At 36.0% G+C, this 27568-nt stretch overlaps 1 long non-coding RNA gene across 2 annotated transcripts; it reads left to right on the top strand.

The window, feature by feature from the left end:
* On the top strand, positions 1-27348 carry LOC129922253 (uncharacterized). Of its 2 annotated transcripts, none has more exons than XR_008774190.1 (3): positions 1-72; positions 2476-2660; positions 26976-27348. It is a non-coding gene; the product is annotated as an uncharacterized LOC129922253 (long non-coding RNA). The 2 variants fall into 2 exon arrangements; XR_008774189.1 differs by having other exon boundaries at positions 1-78.
* The last annotated feature ends 220 nt before the right edge of the window (positions 27349-27568 follow it).

Genomic DNA, 27568 nt, shown 5'->3' with positions numbered 1-27568 from the left:
TAGACATGATGGTGAATGCCGGCTTATTCTGAAAAAGAAAAACTAGATCTAAGAAAATCTGACATGCTGTTGGTTTGTGTGTGTTATTTGTTTTATTTATTAACTCACTATCACTGTTATTCTTCCTCTGTTGAGAGCTTGCCTTGAATTTACAATATATATATATATATATATATATAAGCACTATTTCTGATATTGAAAGCCAACAAAATGCATATTCTGAGGTATCTACAGTGCATTTTCCTGCAATTAAAAAGTTCTATTTCAAAAACCTAATGTGCTATTCTTACTGACTTAGACCCTCCGCGCCGTTCGGCGCATTTTCCGTCAAGCAGTTTCCATAAAATTGTAGACTCCCCGACATTTCTAGCAAGGGGGTCTAGGGGAGCGCTAGGAGCTCCCCCAGCTTCGCCCCGCCGCCAAGCACTATTTCTGGTATTGAAAGCCAACAAAATGCATATTCTGAGGTATAAACACTGCATTTTTCTGCTATTAAAAAGTTTTATTTCAAAAACCTAATGTGCTATTCTTACTGACTTAGACCCTCCCGCGCCGTTCGGCGCATTTGCCGTCAAGCTGTTTCCATAATAATCTGTCACTGGTAATGTCTAAAGCCTCTTCCCACCTGCCATGAGGACCTCCATCAATGAGTGGCGAGTGAATGAATGGCGTCAAGTTGTACTAGGATATCATTCATTTTGTCGGAGAACATGTCCCGCAAACCTCATGCGTCGCTCTCTCACAAGGGGTCGACTCCCAGTTCGGCATGGAATTTCCTTGATTTAGACCCGATCTCTATAACTGACTCCTAAAATCTGTCTTAGCCATCTTTGTTGAGCCACATTTAGTGTTTTTCAATTTCGGCAGATGACTATTCACTGCAGTTTATTAATGGAGCCCTGCCACTGGTAAAAATGTGTAACCTCTCTTGAATACGCTCTTGGAACTAGGTGACTGTAGTTTGCTTTAGATGTTATATCGAAAAGAGAAGTTTTATCGTCAAAATCATCTGTTGGGGGTTTTCCACCTCAAAATGCTCTGTAGGCGGATCTTAAACTCAAAACCATCTGGAGAGGTTTTAAACTTTAAAAAAAAAGCCATCTGTAGAAGAGGGGTTTAAACTCAAAACCCCCGATTGGATTAGCTACGCTCAAATAATTTTAGTGTGTAATTTGCTTTTTTTTTATATTGAAGAGGTATTTTTAGCATCAAACCCCTCTGAATGGGGGTTTAAACTCAAAACCCCTTTTGGCAACGCTCATAGCATTTTGAGAGCGTAATTTGCTTTTTTTCTTACACTGAAGATGTATTTTTTAGCCTCAAACCCCCATGGCGGGGGGTTAAACTCAAAACCCCTTTGGCTACGCTCATAACATTTTGAGTGCGTAATTAGTGTTTTTTTTAATGTTGAAGAGGGGGTTTATCGTAAATTTTAGAGGGGGTTTTAAAATCAAAATCTTCCTTAACTGTGCTCTTTGAATTAGGGGATTTTCTTTTGCATTTTTTTGGTTTTGTTTTGTAGAAGAGGAGGAATTAACATCGAAAACCCCAAGTAGGGGGTTTAGAACTCAAAACCCCAGGTAGGGGGTTTTAAATTCAAAACCCCTGGTAGGGGGTTTTAAACTCGAACCCCCCTGGTAGGGGTTTTTAAGCTCGAACCCCCCTGGTAGGGGGTTTTAAACTCAAACCCCTTTCGTTGTGCTGGGGCAAGTGATGGTTTAGTATTAAAATCTCACCTAAAATAAACAAAATGAAAGCAAAAAATAAGTCACTAAATTCCGATTCCCTCCCCCACCCTTCGGGGTGAATTTCATTTGGGCCCCCCCCCCCGGCTACGCCCATATATATATATATATATATATATATATATATATATATATATATATATATATATATATATATATATATATATATATATATATATTTAGATGAAATGCTGGAAGAACTCGGATAACCAATGTTTATGAACCCTCGTCAACTCTCTAGTGTTAATATTTTTAATTTTTAATCTATCTAGGCCCATGTGACGTAATGGAATTTATATTTTAGTTTAGAGTTGTTTGTCTGTTCATCCGCCCGTCCCGTTTAAATCACTGAAACTAGAAAATAAATTAAAAATTGACCATCATGATATTTTAGATTATTTCAAGTTCTAATGCAACCGCTAGTTTTTCTTTTCCGAATCTGAACCATTTAATTTTAAAATTAACTATGTAACCAGATTTTTCTTAAAATACATCACTTTTAAATAAAAAACTGGTGGTAACTTTTTAAAAAGGTCACAGACCTCTTCATTAATAACTCAGGCTTCATTCATGGAATTGCGCATTGATACAACAGATTGAACAATCCATCTGGATGATCTGCGGCCAATGTGTTCAGTGCCCTGACTGATTGACTTTAAAAGCTAGACATCCCTGCTTGACAAATTTCAAATTTTGCAGACTATTGATTTCTAATTCGTGTTGTTTGCAGAAACGTGTCTAAATCTCCAAAACAAGCGTTAACGATGATCACAATAATTACAAGCACTGATTTGTGAGAACAAACCTTTTCAGTAATCGTCTCAAGGATAAAAACATGTAGACTTTGCATCTCAAATTTGCAGCCGAATATTTAAAAGTTGGTTAAGGCTAGAACTAAAATTCTAATGAATTAATGTAAGTACTCGATTCACATGTATCAAATATTCCTTTTTTAAAAATCTTTTTGTTGATGTGGCCCACGACACTAGTGTCAGAAATTAAAAGGCTTCCGGGCGAATAAGGTTGAGCATCACTGTTGCAGACATTCACCTTCTTCCCTTCCCCTTTTCCAACTGGTCCAGAAAAGTGAAAGAAACACAGCGCATCGAGAAAGCTAAAAGCTAAACAAAAACAATCGGTAAAAATATTTCTGATCGCACAGATTTATTATGTCTAGTCAGTCATAAATGCAACTACATGACCGATCCAAACTAATTGATACAATTGCACTTGATATAAGCTTTTTAAAGTATTTTTTATGTTTTAATTTTTTAAAAATATAGTAGATGGTAATCTCCCTTACTAAATAGCCTCCAGTGTTTGTTACTATTAATAATGAATAGTTGTAAAAATGGTGTATTTTCATGAAAAAATTGCTTCTATAGTTGATTTAAAAAATTAAAGTTTTTGCTTTCAGAAAAAAAAAAGAAAAAAGTAACTGTTGCATCACAACTTTGAATGGTATAAAATATCATGATGTCGGATTTTCAATATCTTTTTAGTTTACAAAGTCCAAACGGGACGGACGGACGGACAGACAGACCACACAAAACTAATAGGGTCTATTTCCCTTTCGGGGGCCGCTAAAAATCTATGTAATATATGCTACTTCTGATGGGCGTAGCCGGGGGGGGGTTGGGGGAGATCGGAATTTAGTGACAGATTTTTGCTTTGATTTTGTTTATTTTAGGTGAGATTTTAATACTAAACCATCACTTGCCCCAGCACAACCATGGGGTTTTGAGTTTAAAACCTCCTACCAGGGGGGTTCGAGTTTAAAACCCCTACCAGGGGTTTTTGCAGTTAAATCCCCCTCTTCTATAAAAGAAAAAAAAAATGCAAACGACAATCCATAAATTCCAAGTGCACAGTTAAAGAAGATTTTGATTTTAAAACCCCCTCCAAAATTTACGATAAACACCTCCCACCCCCCCCCACCCCACCCCGAAAAAAATCCTGGCTACGCCCATGCTACTTCTTGAATTTTTTAAAGTCATTTGTATATTTTGTCCCCCCTAAGAGGGACCATTGAATATACCGCTCCCCCCCCCAACCATAAACCTCTGATGGGGGCGGTTTTATTTCTGTTCAGAAATCACAGTTTATGAATAAAACTATTTGAAAATATATGTAATAAATGCTACTTCTTGATATTTTAACCCATTTTTATATAACGTCACAACGCGCTTAAAACTCAGTCTTATTAATTTGTAAATATAAAATGAAAGATTTTGTTGGTACCTAGTTGGACTGTGGAGGGGCAATAGATTCAGGTCCTTTCCTTTTGGAGGGGGTCGTGTTTAAATAGAAAAAAGTACATAATTTGTGTAAAAAAAAACAAGATTAGAAAATGATATTCCTTAATGATGGCTGTCTGGTTGTGTAGTATGCGCTTCGCCCTCTTACGCGTCTCACGTTATAACCTTACCCGACCCCTTTACTCCAGAGGTTTGGCTTACAACGTAATAGTGTGAAGTATTAATGGTCACGTTTCCATTGATAAAAGAATATTGCGACGAAATAATCAAGAAATGATTGAAGATCGAGATCTAGATCTTTAACTAGATGTACTCTAAATCTTCACATAAAACTTTATAGCCTAATTAAGATTCTATATGTAAAACTCCAGATCTAGATCTTTAACTATAAATAGATATAGAATAAATATAATCTATATTCAGAATTATTATAAAATCTAGATGTAGAATTTCAGAAAGTTTTCTAAGATCTCGTCCTGAACCACTCGAACTTCATACAAGTTGTCGCTCAAAGTAAGAGGCTTCAGGCGTTAATGACAATAAAAAAAAGTTACACTACTGCAAAATGAATACTAACAAGCTCTAAATTTTTTTTAGAAAACTTATCGGGAAATAATCTCATTAGTTCAAACATAACTATTAAATTTGCTATGTTGCTGCACACACACACACACACACATATATATATATATATATATATATATATATATATATATATATATATATATATATATATATATATATATATATATATAATGTGTGTGTGTGTGTGTGTGTCAGACACGAATAGCCCAAATTTTCAGTAAAAGAAATTACAAAAGTCATTTCTCTATAAAAGAAGTTACGAAAATTATATAATATAAAACCACAGACCTATATATACTACAATAAATATGGATATTTGCTCTCTATTTACGATTTATTTAAGTAGGTGCTGTTTTACTATTACACACCAAGCATCATGTTTTAGAAAAACCCAGGTTAGCTTTTTCTGTAACGATATAGGCTAACATTGTATAGATCTAAATTAGGCCTACATATCTTCATTAGTATAATTAAATCTTTATATTAAAATCTGGATGAATGCGTTGGTAATGTAGTAGATCTAGAGCTACATATTATAATTGAGATTAGTAGATTTATGTTAATAAAACAAGTGGAATAGATATATTGTTCTAGAATTTTAGAATCTACATATTTTTTTGGCATCTCGTGCAGCACAGCAGACAAATTTACGTCAAGTCGCAATAGGTTCTGCGTATACTGATTCTATAGTTACAATTCGAATTCAACTTGAATATTATTTTTTTGGCATCTCGTGCAGCACAGCAGACAAATTTACGTCAAGTCGCAATAGGTTCTGCGTATACTGATTCTATAGTTACAATTCGAATTCAACTTGAATATTTATAATTATATAGATTATAGATTATAACTAGATTTTATAGATCTATACCTATTATGACAAGGTCCATGGCGAGTGTGAGATCATTTTTTCAAAGCAATATATTATTAATGGACTTCATCTTAAACAAGTTCATTCATGCATTAATATGCGATTTTTATTATTTATAAGCTTAACATTATTTTGGACTAATGTCTGACAACGGCTGATAAGAGAAATCAGGTATAAAATCAGGAGAAAACACGACTCCTTAAGTCAAGAAAACATTAAGAAATTAAAACAGACACAAAATAGACAGTGAGATTACTAACAAACAAATATTCACAATTTATTACAATAACACCCCTCAGCCACAGCGTCTCCATATATTCATTTAGCGTACGCTTATATTTTTAAAGTAATAATAATTAACCTTATCCATACATTTAATATTAATAACATATTACATGTAATAAAGAAAAACTAAAAAAGATTTTACAAAATTAGATAAATTGGCAACACGAAAAAAATTCTTGACCTACTTTAAGCTACAGTTGTGTACAAATGACTTAACAAGACTTCCCCCCGTAAATAAAAATTAATATCTCCATTGTCATTTGTTATACAAACTAGACATAGATCTATCTAGATCTAGACCTAGTTCTAGATCTAAATCTAGATTCAAGATCTAAGTCTAGGTCTAGAACTAGATCTAAGTCTAGATCCAGAAGTCTAGATCTAGATTTAATATTACACCTAATTTAAGTCTAGATCTAAATCTAAGTCTAAATCTAAGTCTATATCTAGATTTAGAACTAGATATAGAATCTACTATATCTAGACTAGAACTCGTATGAATGTACACGTTTAATCTTAAAATTACTAGACCTAGGCCTATTTTATGCTAAGTGGTTCGTATCCAATTCATTTCTTAATGTGATGCTATTATTAACATAATAAATAAATCTGCACCCCTAAGCTGTCAGAAGATAAGTTATTGCCTTAATAATTTAAATTTGTTCAAATTATTAATACATTTATTATAAAGATATCTATATCTAGGCTCTATTTAGTCTTATTTAGACAGTCAAGTGTAGGTCCCTATTATGAGGATATGTATGTCGAAACTGCGCTCAATAAAATTAGTTCCGTTATTTTTTTAAACTTATAACAAAAACGAAGTTCGTATCAAAATTCTTTTTTAAAAACAACATTTGAATCAGTGTATGACCCAAATCGAATAATAACAACATAAAACTAAAATGTTGTTTAACTTCTTTACTTCTTAATGTGATACTAATGTTTACATAATAAAGAAATCTGCACTCCTAAGCTATTTTCTTAATATATTATAGATGTAAGTTTTGTTAAAATTGTTTAATACATTTAAATCTAAATCTAGATCTACATCTGGCCACTATTGAGTCTAATTTAGATTGTTGTCAAGTGTATAATGAGGATATGTCAAAACTCCGCGCTAGAAAAGTAGTTCTTTTTTTAAACTTACAACTAAAACGAAATTCTTTTTTGAAAACAACATTTGAATCAGTATTCCATTCAATAAGTTAGTTAGTAAATGGAAAATATATTTTATAATGAACCATCGACATTTTCTCCATTGTGACCTTAGGTGCAAATTTTGTGTACCAATGCGCAAATCTATGAATGAAGCTTATTAAGAAAATCACCTCCCCTGAAGCTTTTCACACTGGCACTGTGTATTTTTTTAATAATCTGTTTGCATATATGGTTCACTTTCGGAAAAGAAAAAAGTAGCCGTTGCATCAGAACTTTAAATGATCTAAAATATCATGATATCCGATTTTCATTTTGTCTTCTAGTTTCTGGGATCTAAGCGGGACGGATGGACAAACAGACCACACAAAACTAATAGCGTCTAATCCCCTTTCGGGGGCTGTTAAAAATTCTTGATTCTCATTCATTCACCTATAATGGTCCTATAATAATCACTAAATTCTCCAACTTACGATAATTTAACCTATTCTTTCTTAGCTTATGCAATTTTCAAAATTAAAACTGCAGCGGTTAAATTGACCAAAAATGATTTTGTATTTCATATTTCTACCAATTCCTATTTGAAAGTCGACATTTTAATGCCTAAAGTACAAAACAATAGTTCCTTTCCCTTAAGCACTTATTACCACTAATTGCACATAGGTGTGACTGGCAACACAATTGCAACCAGGGAGGGCTAATTCCACCCACTGATCAGGCTGTAAGCTTTCATCAAGCCCTGGCTATAATACAAAAAACAGAAATGGAAAGGTGGTTTGAGTGCTGGGACAAGTCCCAAAAAGCCCGTGGAGTCTGGGAGCGCATGAGGCGCCCTGACCGCACTTCCCCGTGGTGGAGGCTGTCCAGGTTTTTTTGACACATATGCTTAGAGGCATCAAAGTTTAGTTCTGCAGAGTTTGAATCACAAACATGGCAATAATTTGATAGGACTTCGGTGTCGATGACGAGTCCAGTATCAAAATCAATAACTGTGCCAATTCCTGAATGAGATGAGTGGCCCCTTTTATGCCAAGTCCCATCGAAAGAAACTGTAATAACAGGACAGCCTGTTGAACTTATTCTTTCATCTGTAGTTAGAGGTTGTGAAATGTTTCTTCCATGCACAACAGCAGATGCCCTAATCATACATTCTTCACCAGCTTCAATTATAGCGGTATTGACTATGTTAGCTAGATTGTTATAAGTATTTCTGTGCATGCAGGCATACTCATAAGTCCACAAAACCTATCAAATTTAGAATGCGAGATTCCAGATTCTTTTAATGCAGCGACAGCGCGGACAATAATATCCAGATGAACATCATTACTTTTTTTTGAGGTCCAGTCGGACCACAAATATGTTTCACAATTTAGGCATTTGATTTTAATCAAATGAGCCATGCCTTTTGATTGTGTGATGCACATAGTTAATTTGTTGTCAAAGCAATGTGGACAGCACAACAAGGAGACCATTGTGGTCAATTGCATTGAATTCATCATGACGTATATGAAATCTTCAGGCAGCCTCTTATTGGTGTTATCAGCGTTAGTAACTGCAGTTAGGGATATTTTTCGCTCAGCTGCACTTGCAGGCTGTGTTGTTGCTGGGACGTACATATGCCAAAGGCAAGGTGGTCGGCGTAACGGAGGTGCCTTACGGAATCGTTTGTTTAGAAAACTAATTAAGAAAAAAATGCGTCATTGTACTTTGTCACAAAGTGCCTGTTTTACCCTAGAGCGTAGAGATCTGCTTCACTTGATGTTTCGTACTAAAGCGTAGGTTGTCTAGACTGTAGAAGGACTTAAGAGACTTTATATTTAATCGCCATGTATAATTACATATAGAACTAACAGAACACTAAAGCAACTCTTCAGATTAGTTGTCTTTAACGATCGTTCATTTTCGTAATTATAAACATATTCCCAAAATAACTTCGGGTATATAACCTTCCTTACGAAATTATTTCACCGAGTGAGGCTCGGCCACCTGGTACTAGATCTAATAGTAACATCTAACTCACTAGAAATACACATCTTTACTCTCTTGCATCTCTGATGTGTTTCCCCTTCAACTATCACCGACATGAGAGAGAGAGAGAGAGAGAAAGAGATAGATAGACAGATAGATAGATAGATAGATAGATAGATAGATAGATAGATAGATAGATAGATAGATACAGGGGCGGACTGGCTATATGGGCAAACGGGCAAATGCCCGGTGGGCCGGTACCAAATGGGCCGGTCTGGTAGCTACCAAAGAAAAAAAATCAATGCAGACAACTTTTTAAAAAAGTGACAGCAACAAGACACAAAGGCCCGAACATGTTTTCTTGTTTTTTTTTTTGTTTTTTTAATTATTATTACAATTAATTTTGTTTGAAATTCAACAAGAATATAATTTTAAGAATTACACTATACACTGTACGTATTATCATTTGTAAAACGTTAGACCGTACTTTCTGCTATGCACGAGCGGCATGGTCTTCAACACTACTTTGATGTCTTCGAGACTGTGTTTGGCCTGATCATTTTGCTGGTCGGCATGGGCCTTTGATGGCTCTCCTATTTTTGTTTTGCTCCTTCCCTCACCCGTTTTTTGGTGGTTCCATGAAAGTTAACGAGAAAGAGGGATGGGAGAGGATAAGTGAGAAAACATTGATATAACGCGTCAAAAGGGGAGACAATTAGGTCTTTAACAAAACACATACACACAGCCGCGAAATTGCAAACCACCCAACTTATTCATAGCTCAATATGGGTATTAAGTTCTACTATCTGCGATTTGAAAAGAAAAAGTAAGTTTGTTGTTGTTTTTTTTTTGTAATAACATAAATCTAAAAATACTACACTTAAGGCTTACAAAAAAAAATATATTATTTAATTAAAACATAAATCTAGATCTAAATCAATTTTATACCGTTGTGATTAACGGCAAACTTATGCTTAGTATGAAGTCATTGATGATGAAGATTATTACAATAATTACAATAATTTATATACTATTATATAGCGCTGTCACATCCGATATTTAATGAAAGGAGATTTAGAATCATTTATATTGTTACGTATTTCTGAATCTTCTGGCTAGATGTATTAGTTGGCACACAAATAAAAACACAGCAAAGAACCTGACGACTAAACTTTCAGTTTCATATAACTTTAATGACTATTAACTCTAACAATTCGTTACTGTAACATGTAGCGTAGAAGACTGTACAATATCTGTCAGTTTACAGTTAGCTATACTTCGTTGCAATGCATCTCTTCACTTCGTTGCAATTCTTCTCTTCTCAACTTGCATCGAGCCGTATTCCGCAGAACAGACCAACGACACACTTCCCAGTGTCGCTCCAGGTCTCCTAAAGCTGAACCAAGTCGTACTCAAGTCTACCGAATCAGAGCCGCACACGTCTTACATCGACTGTAACGGCTCAAGTCCACTGTAGTTCGCTGTATAGACTTTAACGACAGTAGTCCACTCCAGTTAACTCTACCCTAGTTAACTTGAATCGAGTCGTACACATTTCTCTTCCACAGAGCCGCACACGTCTTACATCGTCTGTATCGACTGTAACGGCTCACTCACGACTCCATACGACTGACTTTCACATTAACTCTCTGGCTTATATAGAGTCCCTAATCGCTTGTCCAAAGTTGCACAAACACGGATAGTATCCTCTGGAATAACACGTGAGGAAACGTCACATCCTGTCTTTGTTTATACATGTAGATTCCAGAAAACATTGGCTGCAGTGTCATCTTGCCGGGGTCACAAGTTGTGACCTCTATCTGTCACTGGACATTGCTAGTACCTTTTGGAATAACATGCAAGGACACGTCACATCCTGTCTCTGTTTATACATGTACATTCCAGGGAACACCCGCTGCTGTGTTATCTCGTCGGGGTCACACGTTAACCTCCTGTCACTGGTCATTTGTAACAATATTTTAAATAATATATTCATATACAAATCTCGTTTTTGAGGATGTACTAGCCTTACTAGGACGAAGCAAGAGCTTTTCACATTTAGAAGTACCTTTTTAACCGTTCTGCTTTCTCTTATCTTTTAAAAGAATATATATAGTTCGTCCATCGTAGTTCGATTATGACCACTTTGTCATCCAGGGGGCTGAGGGCCTTGCACTGGGGTTTTATGTCTCCTCGTGTGGCTGGTGAGACCGGAATGTTCGGCCGCACACTAGGCAGGTTATTCCAGCTGGAGTTAGTGTCATTGGCCTTGCTTTTCTTCTCTGGCGTTTTTTCTTCTGCCAGCTTTGTTCTCTTTTCCTCAGCAACCTGTGCGCCGGTTTTCACAGCGCGACGTCATGATGCTCTGTCATGTGTCTCTGTCTCCCAGTTGGATGGGCCTATGCTGAACGCCTTCAGAGAAGCTTTGAGGTTGTCCCTGAAGCGTTTTCTTTGACCACCTTAAGAGTGCTTTCCTTCGCTTAGTTGGCCATACAAGTCGTTTAGGGATGCGGTGGTCTTCCATTCTGCATACGTGTCCTGCCGACCGCAGCTGGGACTGCATCAGGGTGTGTGGATTCTTTGCAGACCCGCTCTTTGAAGGTCTTCAGTATCTGGTATTTTATCTTGCCATTTGACATTCAGTATTTTTCACAGACATGTCATGTGGAAGTGATTCAGTTTCTTTGCATGATAACTGTACACTATCCATGTTTCTGAGGCATAGAGCAACGTAGAGCAGGAGGACGGCTCGATAGACCCCTAGTTTTGTATTTGTGGAGATACCGCTTTAAAGGAATGGGTTGTCAGGCAGGAAAAACAATGATTTAGCATATTTTAAGTCACAGATCAACATGCATGACTAGATTGACACGTGAAATGCGTAGGACCTAATTATTTTTTTTTTTTGAAGAAACGTCTGTAATCTATAAGTAATACCAAAAAGTTTGAAACTCATTAAGGCTGCTATTGTATTGTTTATAGTATTCAGACTACATACATGTAGATATATAAATAGAATACATTATGTAAGCCTACGAAAACATACATCCAGTTTTTGATGCGTTATCAAACTTTATATATTTTGAATAGAATTAGGCTCACACCTATGATAAATCACATGGGCGTAGCCGAAATGAGGAATTCAAACCATCACTGGCCTCAGATCTCATTGTCTGAAAGGGAAACTTTACTTACTGCCCCAGTGCAGCCAACTTAAGCAAACAAGAGTCACCAAATTTCATGAGCGTAGCCAAAAGTGATCCCCCCCCCTTTTCCAATACAAAACTAAAGCATTTTACCATTTTCTACCAGTCGCTAGACTCCAGTGAATAGAAGATTTTTTTTTTATTTTTTTATCGGAAGAGTAGCAGGCTAATTGCACTGTAGATACCTCAGAATATGCATTTTTTAAAGCTTAAAATAACGGAAATAATGCTCAAATCCGGGGCTTCGCCCGGACCCCACTGGGGGAGCTTTCTGCGCTCCCTCAGACTTCCTAATTGTAGCTGTCCCTTGGCGCTGAGTACTACCTTTCACTAATTATAGGAAGAGAGTATTCTAGAGTAGAAAAAACGTTTAAAAGAATGAAAGATAAGAATGTAATGAAGATTAATTACATATACACACACTAATATATATATATATATATATATATATATATATATATATATATATATATATATATATATATATATATATATGTATATATAAATTGCGAAGGGGGTTTAACCCCCCCCCCACCGAAAATATATGACATGCCATTTGTGGGCCGGGGTTTATATGGTAATGCCCGGGCCGATTTTGATACCCAGTCCGCCCCTGGATAGATAGATAGATAGATAGATAGATAGATAGATAGATAGATAGATAGATAGATAGATAGATAGATAGTTTAAAAGATAGATATTTTATTTCGAAAACGGCCCTAACGATTTTCTTTACAATTAATGAGAAAAAAATTCTCAACTCATTGGCCACATCGGGAAAACTGGAGGTCGACCGTTATATCGGTTTGAAAATGTTTCATTATCGAAAAATTAATTTTGGCTAGAATGTTTTATGAATGAAAATTTTCTATATGACGTCAAAGGGAAAAAAAACTTGACACCGCTTACGTCACTAGGCTCACAGCAGTACACACAGATATTTCTTCGCAAACAAGAAAACATTTTTGCGCACCATCTTATTGTAGATTGATCTATTATGTAACTATGGAAGAAAAATAATGAAATTAGATTTGTCAATGTATGATTAGTTATTGTGTTTAATGGCTTTATAAATTGTTTACACTTTAATTGCGTAGACCCGTAGGTAGCTTTTACTTTGTTTTTATTTTGCTGCTGAATTATTGCAATGTGTTCAAGCTTCGAAGTCTACTGTCCCATACCAAAACATAGGAAATGGTCATAACGCAGCTTCTCTACGCCTTATTTGCACACACTGAATATAATACCCTAACATTTGTGGAGCCCTATGTGAAATGGGTTGTGGCGGCCCAGTCAGGGTAGGGAAAGAGTATAATAAGTGAAAATTATATTTGTCTTTGCATTAAACTTTCATTAAGTGAAAGCTGACAAAGACGTGTTTTTTTTATCGCGCGTAGGATTGGCGTTTACCATATTGATTGACATTTTTTTTCTATTTTAAGGACATTTGTATGAGTTTTCAGGATATTTTAATAATTTCAAGAGATTGCCAGGACTTGTTCGTATATTTTGCAATTCAGGAGATTTCCAGGAGCTCCTTAAATGAGGAAACCACGGGAACCCTATTATTTATTTTAATGGTTTAATTTAATAATTTACACCTAGAATTAACGCGGGCTTCTGAAAGTTTGGGGCCCACAGCGGTCCCATAGGTTGCAGTGGCCTAAGGCTGGCCCTGATGATATCTAGCACGCTGGGCAGGGCACTTATCACGTATGGGGTAATCTTTTTTTTAAGTTATCTGAAAGGTGGTCGGCGTAACAGAGATGCCCCACAATAACTCTTCTATAGAATACTAACGCGATGTTATTAAGTCTCTTAGAAAAAAAAAATACTCTTTTTACTTTATTACAAGGTGCACGTTTTACCCTATAACGTAAAAATTTAGCATCACTTGATGCTTCGTATTAAAGCCATAATGAATATACTAATTGCAATATTAAATGTCAGAACGTAACCATTTCAAAAGTTACACTGCAAAGACTTTCTTCCAAGCCAATAATAGCCCAATAGTTTTACGCAAAAGATGCAATGTAAAATGTGAGCTGTGGTTTCACTGGTTTGGTTTTCTATATTGTTAGGGTATATTGTGACTTAAGCACTAGCGGATCCAGAACTTTTGAGTGGGGGGGGGGCGATTTTTTTTTCAAAACCCTAACCCTATCGCCGAGTAAACCCTAACTCTATGCATAAACGTGCGTACAGCATATATATATATATATATATATATATATATATATATATATATATATATATATATATATATATATATATATATATGAGAATAAAATAGAGCAGTGTTTCTCAACCTTTTGCGAAAAAATAAAAAAGTCATTTTGAGGCCTTTCTCTTGCAACCTTGGGGGTCTGGGGGAGCGTTGTAAGATACCCCAGTGGGGTTCGGAGCGAAGCCCCGACGCAAAAAGCGTTTTCTTGCATTTTTCACTGCAGAACGCATCCTTCTGACATCTACAGCTCATTATTTATCAGTGGGGTTCGGGGCAAAGCCCCGACGCCAAAAGCTATTTCTTGCATTCTTCACTGAAGAAACGCATTCTCCTGACATTTATAGCTCATTATTTATCAGTGTGGTTCGGGGCCAAGCCCCGACGAAAAAAGCATTTTCTTGCATTCTTCACTGCATAAACACATTTTCCCTGCATCTACAGCTCATTATTTATCAGTGGGGTTCGGGGCGAGGGCCCGACGCAAAAAGCGTTTTCTTGCATTCTTCACTGCAGAAACACATTCTCCTGACATTTATAGCTCAATACTTATAAGTGGGGTTCGGGGCGAAGCCCAATCACGAAAAGCGTTTTCTTGCATTCTACACTGAAGAAACGCATTCTCTTGACCTAAAGCTCATTTTTCATCCTATTATAAAGGACCTTTCGAATAATGTTGAAAAATATTCTAATATATATATATTTAGGCACTTAATACATTGCAAATAAAACCGATTTGTTCCTTGAAATGATAAGATACCTTACATCTTTAGATTAAGGCTTTGAGGATCGCCACCGAAAAAAAATTATTCGATAAATAATATTCAATAAAATTCAAGCATAAATTGTGAGTTATAGTCCAAAACTTATTTAACTAGAAAAATATCAGATTGAGTAAAGGTTGGAAAAAAGCGACTAGGAAAAGATTATCTGGGTTTAGAGCTCATCTCAATCGTGACTCTTATACTGAAAAATTTTGTTTGAATTATAACTTTTCCAAAGCAAGGTCTTTCTTAAAATAATTAAGATTAATTCATGTGAAACTACACCTACCCTGTCTGGAAAGGGTAGGTGGCGATAGAGTGAAAATTATTAATCCTCACTCTTTTTTATAATTTCTGCTAATGATTGCATTTGGCATTCAAGAATAGGGTTGGGGCGAATCGATATAAGAATTTAATTTTATAGCATGTATAAATTATATTAGTGACAGATTTTTAAAATTTTGTAATTTCTTAACTATAATACAAAAAGAAAAAGTATTTGTCCCATGGGGGGAAGGTGATTGCATGTATCACCCTCCCACCTGGTAAAACCCCTTTTTTTATTGTATATTTACTAATGATAAAATTTGAGATTAGAGTGTGGTGCGACATAATATACAATGGGTTCACATAGTTTATATTATATACATATTCAACAAATTTTGTTCACATACAATGATTTCTCCATAAAAATAGGACCCCCCCCCCCCCACTCAGAGGGCTAGAGTGGGGAAGGCAGTACATGCAAAGCCCCCCCCCCTTTTACCCCACCGAATCGGCAAAAATACCTGAAGGAGAGCGACATAATATAAAATTTATACATTAATTCAACTAATTTTGTTCACAAACTATGATTTGTCCGAAAAGTAGGACAGCCCCCCCCCCACTCAAAGGTTTTAGGTGGGCAGTAGAGGTATTCTATCCCCACCCCATCGGCCAACAGGGGAACGACATAATATAAAGATCGGTTAAAATACCAATAAGAAGTTTTAATCATATAGATATTCAATTGATTCTGTTAGCAAGCTGTGATTTCTACATATAAATTGGACCGCCTCCCACTCGAAAGTTTAGGGGGGGGGGGGCGGAATTGATGCCATAGCCCCCTCCCGACCCCACCATATCGACAAACATACTAGAAGGGGGGGCGAAATAATCTAAAAATAGGTTTAAATATAAATTATTAGTATATATTATTAACATAAGTAATACATTCGTATACAAATTGTGTGAATTCTATACTAAAATTCGTCGGCCGAGTGGGGGGGGGGGGGCGATCGCCCCTACCGCCCCCCCCCCCCCTGGATCCGCCAGTGGACTTAAGAGACTATATATTCTAATCGCCAGTTACAATTACATTGAAAACTAACAGAACGTAAAAGCAACTCTTAAGATAGATAGTCTGTAGCCGATCGTTCATTGTTATGATCATAGCAATATCACCAAAATGACTTCGAGTATTTAACAAACTATTCAACCGAGCAAGGCTCAGTCACCTGGTACTTAAATATTAGGCAAGCAACAAAAAAAAAGGTTTTTTACAATATATAACTGCCGGTTTTGAATTTTTTTTTTTACAAATTAAATTGAAAAGGGGGGAAGGTGGAGTACATTTACAAAGGGAGATACCAGTGGCGTAGCTAGGGTATTCAATTTTGTTGGGACATGTACGTATTTGGTTTCTCAGGAATGGTTCGTACTTGGAAAATAATTTCACTCCAGGATATTTCTTTGATTTTGTACTGCCAGTTTTTCAACTCATTCGTGATGCCCACCTGAGTGACAGACCCTGCTTTAAGAGAAAACACATGATGTCCAAGATTGTCTACAGATAATCTCTCCATATTTTCCCTCTTACTTATGTAAATCTTGAGCCTTGCAGTCATTATTGTTACCTAGTCGCAGACAGACTTCAAGTTCCCTTCAATCAATTGATCTGTGGCTGAGAGGCTATAAATACTTGGTTACGGCTTGTCCACCTTACAAGCGGGGTTGAGTTCAAATCCCGACTCTAGAAGGGTTGTGTTGGAAAACCTTCTCCCAGATACACCCTCCCCCCCCTCCACTGGTCCACAAAAGAGATTAAATGTGTTGTTTTTTTATGTAATTACAATGTGTAGTTTTACTGAGAAAGTGTGTCCTCAGTTTGATGCCCCCCACCACTTGATGCCCCGTGCGGCTTGCACCACCCGCACATTGCTATTACGCCACTGGGAGATACTACGACAATACAATGTGAAACTAGGCTTTAGTCATCACTAGATGAATTGAGCATAGGATAAGGTGTCATTAATGCCCAGTGCTTAACTTTGGGTCCTAGAGCCGATTAGTGCTGAATGGAGACGCATGGCTGGCTGCTGTGACTGACTACGTCGTTGGGCTGGAGGAATGAACCCAGGCCGGTGGCAGGTCAGTTGTGACGGGCCGGGTTGTGACTGTGGCCAAGTTGCAGATGTAGGGCTTCGCCAGAGGGCTGATAACCTGTGACGGTTCTAGACTATGACGAAAGCAAAAAGAGCAGGTTAACCTCAATGACACTATTGCGGTGTAGTTACCCTTATGGGAAAAAAATGTTCAGAATAATTCTGATTAAACCTTTATTTAACATTGAGTATTAAATAATGAAAATAGCTGGTTATCACGTTTGGTATTCAAAAGTAGCTAAGGGAGCTAATAATGTAATAACTCCAAATTTAAAAAGACGGTTAAGTCCCTTGGGCAAGCCATCATATGGTATACATTTACTAAAATAGTGTATTGTAATTATCAATGTTGTGTAGAATAGTATGATGAAGAAAAAAAAAGGGAAGATCAATAAATGATGCTCTTTATTATTAATAGATATATATATTTATTAATCTGGGAGAGAGTCTCCGAAATAAAATATGGAAAATATTTCACTAAAATAACATTGTGTGGGCGAAATGTCTGATCGTATTAGAATGTAGATCTAGACCTGCGGATAACTATCTGATACTTATTTATTGCGAAGAAAATAAATATTTACAGGAATAAAAATATGTTCTAGTGAAATGGGCTTGAATGGAAATATAATCCAACATGTCAGTCATGTGACAGAATTCCCAAGCATGGAATAAATTTATGAACGTTTAGGCTTTCATAAAGATAAAGGATGTTGTATGAATCAAGGTGACATTAAAACTATGTACACTGTAAACATTGTAAATTGAATATCAGAAAAATCACTTGTCAAGGAATAAAATATATTCAAAGGTTTCCATAGTCTAGTTAGATTAGAAAATATTTATGCCAAAATCTGTCCTAAAATAAAATCAATCATATAATGTTAGCACGTAGCCTCGGTGTAATGATTTGAAGCAATGTGATCAAGCATTGTTGAAACAATGTCTGAAATAAAATATAAAAACAAGGTTACAAAGACAGTTTGTGTGGACACACAAACTTAAAATCGGCCCCCGAAGTGGTCCACCTAGAGACAGACGGACAGTTCTAAACATTGGTAGAGGATAGAACATAGATCTATTAGGCTGTAAAAAAAATATACTTAAAAAAATAATCAAACAAGGTTACAAAGACAGTTTGTGTGGAAACACAAACTCAAAATCGGCCCCCGAAGTGGTCCACCCAGGCAGCCTCCAATATTTTCAGAAAGATTAACATCCAAATGAAATTATATCAAAGACAAATGAGAGATAAGAATGGAGAAAGAAGGTTGACAGATCTTGTGTAGTGCCCAAACGGTCCAGCAGATCAAAGGATAGGTGCAAGTGAATGCAAAGTTAGATGTGAATCTGGCCTAACTAGTTCCCCTTTCAGACCTTGTGGTCTATAGGGCAGATGATGTAAAGTTCATCTGTTTTTTGTGGCCTACGGTTAACGAGGGTGTCATGTAGCCAGCACAACGACCAAGCGCCTTTACTTTTCCCCAACTAATGTCAGGTACCCATTAGAGGTGGGTGGACTCAGGGGCGCCCCAAGATCACGAAATTAAAAATCCCAGGATTCGAACCCGGGACCCCCGGTTCGGAAGACAAGCGTTTTACCACTCAGCTACCGCGCCTCTCCTGGCCTAACTGAAGTCTTAAAATTGATGTAATTATTATGAAAAGGATCAATCTCTTATTCGAATACTCAACAAAAAAAAAAAGAACACATTTTCGCATTAAAAAAGTTAACGAAAATGGAGTTTTACAAGTTTACTATTCGTTTTAATCTAGGTCTAACTTATAATGCATACCAATTAGCTTTTTCTCTTTAAAAAACTGCTTGCATAACTGATTTTTAAAATTAGATTAAAAAAAAAGTAGCCGTTGCATCAGTACTTTGAATGGCCTAAAATATTGTGATGTCGGATTTTCAATATCTTTTCTAGTTTACGAGATCTAAACGGGACGGACGGACAGACATTTTGCACAAAACTAATAGCGTCTTTTCCCCTTTCGGGGGCCGCTAAAAATGCATATCTATTTTACAGGATGTGACTCACAAAAAAATATATATTTGAAATCTTTCCTTATACTTTCAGTTCAATACAAACTGGACATAGATCTTGCTAGATCTAGACATAATTTTAGTTCTAAATCTAGATTCAAGATCTAAGTCTTAGTCTAGATATAGAAACGATACTGGACTGACAAGTCATGGCTCTAGGGAGATATCGCAGTGTATAAGTCGGTCCAGTGAAAGGTGTGGTTGGGTCTTGGCTAGGTGTTACCTGCAAGGTGATTTAACTTCTGCTGAAGTCAAACTTCGACAGGAGTCAGATGGGAGCTTGATCAAAGTAAAGAGAGATGTGACACGATACTGGACAGACAAATCAGGGCTCTAGGGAGATATCGCAGCGTATACGTCGGTCCAGTGAAAGGTGGAGTTGGGGTCTTGGCTAGGTTTTACCTGCAAGGTGATGGTGATGTAACTTCTGCTGAAGTCAAACTTCAACAGGAGTCAGATAGGAAAATACATGCGAAGGGGGTGGGGGTGGTAGTAAAGAGTCTTCATGAACTAAATTAATAGTGTTAATGGAAAGGCTAAATGCTGAGACCTGAGTGATATCTTTAAGTGAGCTTAAGACGTTGTGTCTCAGTAGTATCCTTTCAAATGGTTTCCGCTTTCGCAATCAAAAGCATCTACACTCTACAGATTAGCGTTTTGATGAAGAAATTGCAAAACGTGGCCGTTAGCTTGAGTCTTCTCGACTCTTTTTTAGTCTCAGACTAATTGAATTCTCTCGACTTGTGTACATCTTTATGGTGACAACTTTTGTGTGACAAGAACTAAAATGAGCAAGACAACACAATGTTGATCTCTGAGGATCACGCTCATTAAAACTTGACTTGCAGCATTGGTATCCAAAAAAATTTATCTATGATCACAATGGAAAAGTATCAATGACACATTTTAAAATATATTTTCCATTTATGAAGTTAAATTGGTTAAAATACTGATTTAATTTTTTAATACATTTTTAATACGAACTTCACTTTAGTTATAAGTTTTAAAAAGGACTATTTTATAACGCGTAGTCTTGACATATGAGATGCAGGAAAATATCCAGGTCGCTACTGGGTCCATGTGAAACACTGCACTCATAATTAATCTTCTGAAATGAAGACATTGCCATTGCAATATCTACATAGCTAAAGACTCTCGATGAGAGGTAACAGAGGTCGAGTCAAATAAAGTTCCTCATTGTATTCGTTTAGTGCCCTTTATTAGTTGATTTTTTATGTTGATCCCAGAAAATGAACAAACTCACTATAAAATAACATAGCTACGATTAGTTGTTGGCAGGGCCGCCGCTACCTATTGTGCAACGTGTGCATTGCACGCAGGCGGCCGAATGTAAGGGGCGGCCAAATCATTTCCAAGAATCATGTTTCTTTAAATTTTTGGTTTAATAATTTTTAAAAAAATTAAATTATTTATTTAAATTCTACTGATTCCATTATCCTTTGAAAACTGGGGGGAGGGGTGGGGGGAAAGACGACATTTGTACAATAAGAAGTTATTTTGGAAACTTAAGAAGAAAAACAAAGCGACACGCGAGGGTTTCTCACGGGTTTTTCCATAAGCGCCGACTCTTTCCTGACCTTGAATTTTCTCGGGTTGTTTGTAATATTTGTTTCGAGTCGAATAGCCCGCCCTGTAAGTAGATCTAGTAGATTTAGTAATTAGAATGTCAATTTTAAAACATTGTCACATTGTATCTCGAATTGGGGGGGGGGGGGGCGCAACTTCCTGACAAAAAGATGTGTTATAGCGTGTGTGTGTTTCCTAGGCGGCGTTAAGAAGAGGTTAAGCGATTGATTGGTGGTTATGCATTTAAGATGATGAAATTTGCATAATGCAAATGTAAAACGTCAGACAATTTTGAGACATGAAAGAATATAGACGTTATTTTGTGATGAGCTAGATTTCGTTTAAATATCAGTAAATTTCATTAAAATAAGATCTCTATCTCAAATTAAATCTGTGAAAATTGTAATAACAGTTATATTGTTTTTTGTTTACATAAGAAGTTTGTTCAAGTTATTTAAAGCTTATTTAGTAAAAATATAAAACGTCTTCATCGGTTCAGTTGTACTAGCTGTTTGTAGCGACAAGTCAACGACATAGAAATTTTCTAGAATTAGTGGCTATGGGGAGGCAGTCAGGAGCAACATTCGCGAAGAGGTGTGGGGCTTCAACTCGTGCTGCTTCCAGCGTACAGACCTGAAGAGTGCTTCTATGCGATGTTCATGAAAAAAAAAAAGGGGGGGGGGTCTTATTATTGAGTTGTCCTGTTTTCTTTTAAGTAAAAAAAAAGTCAAATAATTGTTTTGAAATGTTATTACTTTAAACGATACAAGCAAGAGCCATGGCTTGAATAGTGCTATGTGATAACACAAACTCCCTTTGTACTCTTGTTGTATTTCAACTTTTTTGGAAATGCTCTTTTCTTACGTCGTGAAATAGGCGTTGTGGACGCCAGGAGAAATAATTTCTGAAGCCCAACACGCAGGAAACTGGGCGCTGGGATTCCATCTCGAACTCCGCTGGGAGAGCTTACAGCGTTTCCTAAGACCCTTTGTTGGATGGAGAGAACCCGCTGTTTCTTCACTACTATCGTCAGAAGGAACTTTTTGTAGCATACAAACAAACATCTCATCCAGGAAACATTACTTTCGCCAAAACACACACAAAATAAAATAAATAAACGGACTAACTTTAATGAACATTCATGAGGTCACTTTGAATTCTAAACATATTCGAAATATTAGTGCAAAATCAGAAAATTATTATAAATATAATTCTTAAATGTTTCTTTTTTAATACTTTATGAAAATTCCGGACTCCATTATGGGTGCCTACTTGGAAACGTTTGACAAACATTAATTTAATCCATAAATGCGACAATTGTAACCTTATAAATCCATATCTTAATAAAAAATTTCAAAGAAGGGGAATAGCCGCTATTAGAAACATGGAAAAATAGTAATTGTAATGTAGCTTTTTGGGCTTTCCTGAGTTACATTTTGTTAGGTGAATCTAATCAACTTTATGACCGTTTCAAGAAAGAATATACGTCATCGAACGTATTATTATTTTTTTTTTCAGAACTCTGAAAATCTCAATTTACTTGAATCATCGCTAATTTTAAGGAGTTGTTAAAAGTTGTTTACTAATTAAGAAAGTTTTATGGTTGAATTCGCCCTTGAATTTTGGTTTTAAAAAAAATGAGTACTTATTTGAAACATTAAATCCTGGTTATCGAATAACGAATGGGGTGTTAAATTAAAAACAAATTTGATTTTCTGTAAGTTTTCAATTTTTAAAAATTATTTTAACTTAGAAATATTTTCACATCAAAATAACTACATATTGCATGACTTGATCTGTCTTATACATTATCGTTATGCTTTTTAGAATTCTACAAGAGATTTCCACTCGCGATAAATCTGTTATTTTTACCACTGGCGATTGCCCCCCGCCTCCCCCCCCCCCCCCCCGCAAGTGGTGGGCGGGCGAATTTTAGTAGAGAAATCACACACTTTATATACGAATTCTTTACTGATGTTAATGATATGTACTAATGGCAGTCAATTTTTTTTTTGTAGACATCCCAGTTTGTTAACATAATTAGTGAAATATCTATATGATAAAAGCTTCTTTTTGATATTTTAAGCAATTTTTATATTATGTCGTTCTCCTTTTGGTATGTTGGCCGATTAGGTGAGGTGGATGGAGAGGATGGCATCAATTCCGACCCTCTTCCAGACTCTAATCTTTCAAGTGGAGGGAGGCGGTCCTATTTTGTGTGTTTAGAAATCACAGTCTGTTGGCCTAATTAATTACAGAGTTATAATATGTTTTTAATACAAAAGCTACTTATTGAGATATCTTAACCAAACTTTATATTTTTAATAAATATTATGTCGTTCTTCTTCTGGTATCTTGGCCGATTCTGTGGGGGTAAGGGGTAATTACATCTATTGCCCTTCCTACTCTTGATTTTTTAGAGGGGGCGGTCCAATTTTTAAGCAGAAATTATAGTGGATGAACAAAATTAGTTTTATAATATAAGCTACTTCTTGATATCTGAATTTATTTGTATATTACATCGCACCACATTCTAATCTTAAATTAAATCATTAGTAAATATTAAATGAAAAGGTTGGGAGGGGCAATAGGTGCAATCGCCCCCCCCCCCCCAAAGGGCAGACAAACGCGCTCTGAGAATGCTATAAGCATGAAAGAAACGCTATATAAAAGCCATAATTTGATTTAATTTTACCGCCATCGACAGAATAATGAGTCTGTGTAATTGCACATGAATTTAAAATAATTATTTATAGAAAGACTATGTTTTGGAAAATTTAGAATTCATACGAAATTTTGAAATATATGAGTGACAACTGTGATGAGCCCAAATATTTTTTCATAGTCCCCTTTCCTAACCTTTACTCAATAAAGATTTTTTAATTGTAGAAATAACTTTGAAACTATGATTAAAAATTTATACTTGAATCCTAAAAATACAAACAATTTAGGTAGAATCTAATTGTTCTACTTAATTTCTCCTCCCTCTTCCAAATTTATTTTTATTTATCGATTTGAATTCTAGTTCTGTATCAAAACGAAATTACACAAGATTACAAAGAGACTGTGTTATCACACAAACTCAGAAACGGACCACATAAAATTCACCAATGGACCAGAAATATATTCAGGTCATAGTCTTGTTTTGATCGTTTAAACTAATTTTAAAAATCATTTATTTTTCACATGAAATACGTAGAGTAGCGTTAACTGATCACCTAAGATCAGCATGGAAACCTCCCGATACAGTGTCGTGCACTGGCGGATCTAGGGGCGGTAGGGGCGATCGTCCCCCTCTACCCGATAGGGGGGCGGACGAATTTTAGTAATAAATCACACAATTTGTATACGAATTTATTACTTATGTTAATAATATAAACTAATTATTTATATTCCAACCTATTTTTAGATTTTTTTCGCCCCCCCTCCCTCTAGTATGTTGGCCTATTTGGTGTGGTGGGGAATGGGAGATAGCATCAATCCCGGCCCACTCTCACCATAAACTTTCGAGGTGGGGGGCGGTTCAATTTATTTGTAGAAATCCAATTTGTTAACAGAATCAATTAAATATCTATATGATTAAAACTTGTTATTGATATTTTAACCGATCTTTATATTATGTCGTTCCCCTGTTGGATGATTGGGTGGGGTGGGCGAATACATCTACTGCCCTTCCCACCTAAACTCTTTGAGCGGGGGGGGGGGCGGTCCTACTTTTATGAAGAAATCATATGTTGTAAACAAATTTAGTTGAATTACTATATATGTTTTTTATTATGATACTCACCTTCTGGTATCCTGACCGATTCGGTGTGGGGGGGGGGGATATTGCTTCTACTGCCCTTCCCACTCTAGCCCTCTGAGTGGGTGGGGCGGTCCTATTTTTATGGAGAAATCATAATTTGTGGACAAAATTAGTTGAATATCTGTTTAATATAAATTATAAAAAGGAGCGAGGATTAATCTTTTTCACTTTACGGGCCCCTTTCCAGACGAAAACATGACGTTTTAAAACATAACAGTGAAATATGGAGACAGAGTTGATGTAATTGCACATGAATTAATCATAATTATTTTAAGAAAGACTTTGTTTTGGAAAACTTAGAATTCATAAGAATTTTTTCAGTTCTGAGCCCAAATATATTTTTCCCTAGTCGCCTTTCTGCAACTTTACTCAATCTGATACTATTCTATTGTATAAATAGAATGTTTGAATCCTAAAAATGCAAAAAATTTAAGAAAAATCTACTTGGTCCACTTAATTTCTCCTCCCACTTCCGAAATTTTTTGTTTAGAGCTTTGAATTATCTACGTATCTGTTGTATTTTACGTCTCGAGAGATAATCTTTCCCTTTGCAACTTCTTGTATGACCAAAGAGGCCAATCCTTGATACACAGCTGCAGTCACAGGTTGGGCATATGTAATCACCAGGTGCCGTTTCATTTTCACCCTTCTTTCTGTTTCTGTTGTGTATGACATCTGCAATTCGTGACCCTTCCTTTCTGCTCTCTCTCCGTGTGGATCTATCCAGTGCCATCTTTTCCCAGCTGTTAGTGTTGATTTTGAAGAGCTTCATGTCGCGTTTGCATACATCCGTATAACGTAAAAGTGGGAGATCTCCTTATCTTAGATCGCCATACAGAATGTCTTGTAGAAGTCGACCTACTGGCATTCTACGAACGTGGCCCAGCCAGTCGAGCATCTGCTGCTTTACATTATAGTTATGTAACAAAACAAAGTTACAAATAGGCCTATTGAACAAAATGTAGCACTTACAAATGAGCTTTTTTTTTAAATATTATTTTTCGAATATATTTCTTTTCGGCGGCGATCCTCAAAGCCTTAGTCAAAATCTGAGGGGTATCTTATCTTTTTAAGGAACAAATCGGTTCTATCTGCAATGAAGTAAGAGCCTGTACATTCATATTAGAATATTTTTCAAGTAAAACAAAAAAGGTTCTCGAAAATTAGATATTTTTGAGTGTTTAACCATCATTCTGTTGATGTCTTAAGCTTACCAAAACAAGCTTACTACAAGAGGTCTCGCTTAACAGGAAGATAATATTACGATAAAAATGCCTAATGAAGATATACTTACGTTAGTTTTGCCTCGACTGTCAGTCATACTCCAGGATCGGCCCACGCCCCCATGTTACTTTATTTTACTTAATTTGACCTGCCTTTTTTAAATAGGATTAGGATGAATAATGAGCTGTAGATGTCAGGAGAATGCGTTTCTGCAGTGAAGAATGCAAGAAAATGCTTGGCGTCGGGGCTTCGCCCATACCCCTCTGGGTGAGCTTACAGCTCTCCCCCAGACCCCCTAGCTGTCAAGAGAAAGGCCACCAACAAGTTTTTTTTTAGCCAAACGTTGAGAAACATGTTTTTTTGTTTATTCACACACACACACACATATGCATAAACGCACACATATAGTCAATCTGATGATTTTTTAGTCAAATAAATTTGGGACTTAAACTAACAAATTATGCTTGAATCCTAAAAATGCAAAAAAAAAAAATTGAGTAGAATCTAATAGGTCCACTTAATTTCTCCTCCCTTTTCCAAAATGTTTTTGTTTAGAGCTTTGAATTATAGTTCTGTAACAAAACAAAGTTACAAACATGCCTATTGAACAATATGTATCCCTTACAATTCAGCTTTTTAAAAAATATTATTTTTTAAATATTTTTTTCGGCGGCAGATTCTGAAAGCCTTTATCTAAATCTGTTGGGTATTTTATCTTTTCAAGGAAAAAATCCGTTGTATTTACAATGTAGTAATGACCTATAAATTCTTATTTTAATATTTTTCAAGTAAAACATTATTCAAAAGGTCCTTTTTTAATAGGATAACTAATGAGCTGTAGATGACAGGAAGTGAAGAATGGCAAGGAAATCGAAGAAAAGTTTCATTAAATACACCTAGGAGTCGATTCAATGAAGAAAAGAGCAAAAGAAACGGTTCTCTGAACTGGATTATCAGAAAGAATTAGGAAAATACGAAATGTTACATTTGTCAGTAAAATAAACCAATTAATCATTTTTGTCATTAGGTCTGGCAATATCAGCTGCAGTGCTGACGAAGAATGAAGACAGAGAAAGATGGGACGTTGCAAACATAGATTCAATACATCACACATGGATGGCCGAACAAACATTGATTCAATACATCACACATGGATGGCCGAACAAACATAGATTCAATACATCACAAATGGATGGCCGAACAAACATAGATTTAATACATCACACATGGATGGCCGAACAAACATTGATTCAATACATCACACATGGATGGCCGAACAAACATTGATTCAATACCTCACACATGGATGGCCGAACAAACATTGATTCAATACATCACACATGGATGGCCGAACAAACATTGATTCAATACATCACACATGGATGGCCGAACAAACATTGATTCAATACATCACA

Source organism: Biomphalaria glabrata, chromosome 13, assembly GCF_947242115.1.
Source record: "Biomphalaria glabrata chromosome 13, xgBioGlab47.1, whole genome shotgun sequence".
Classification (NCBI taxonomy): Eukaryota; Metazoa; Mollusca; class Gastropoda; family Planorbidae; genus Biomphalaria; species Biomphalaria glabrata.
Note: the sequence above shows the minus strand (reverse complement) of the source record. Positions and strands in the feature narration are given on the sequence as shown.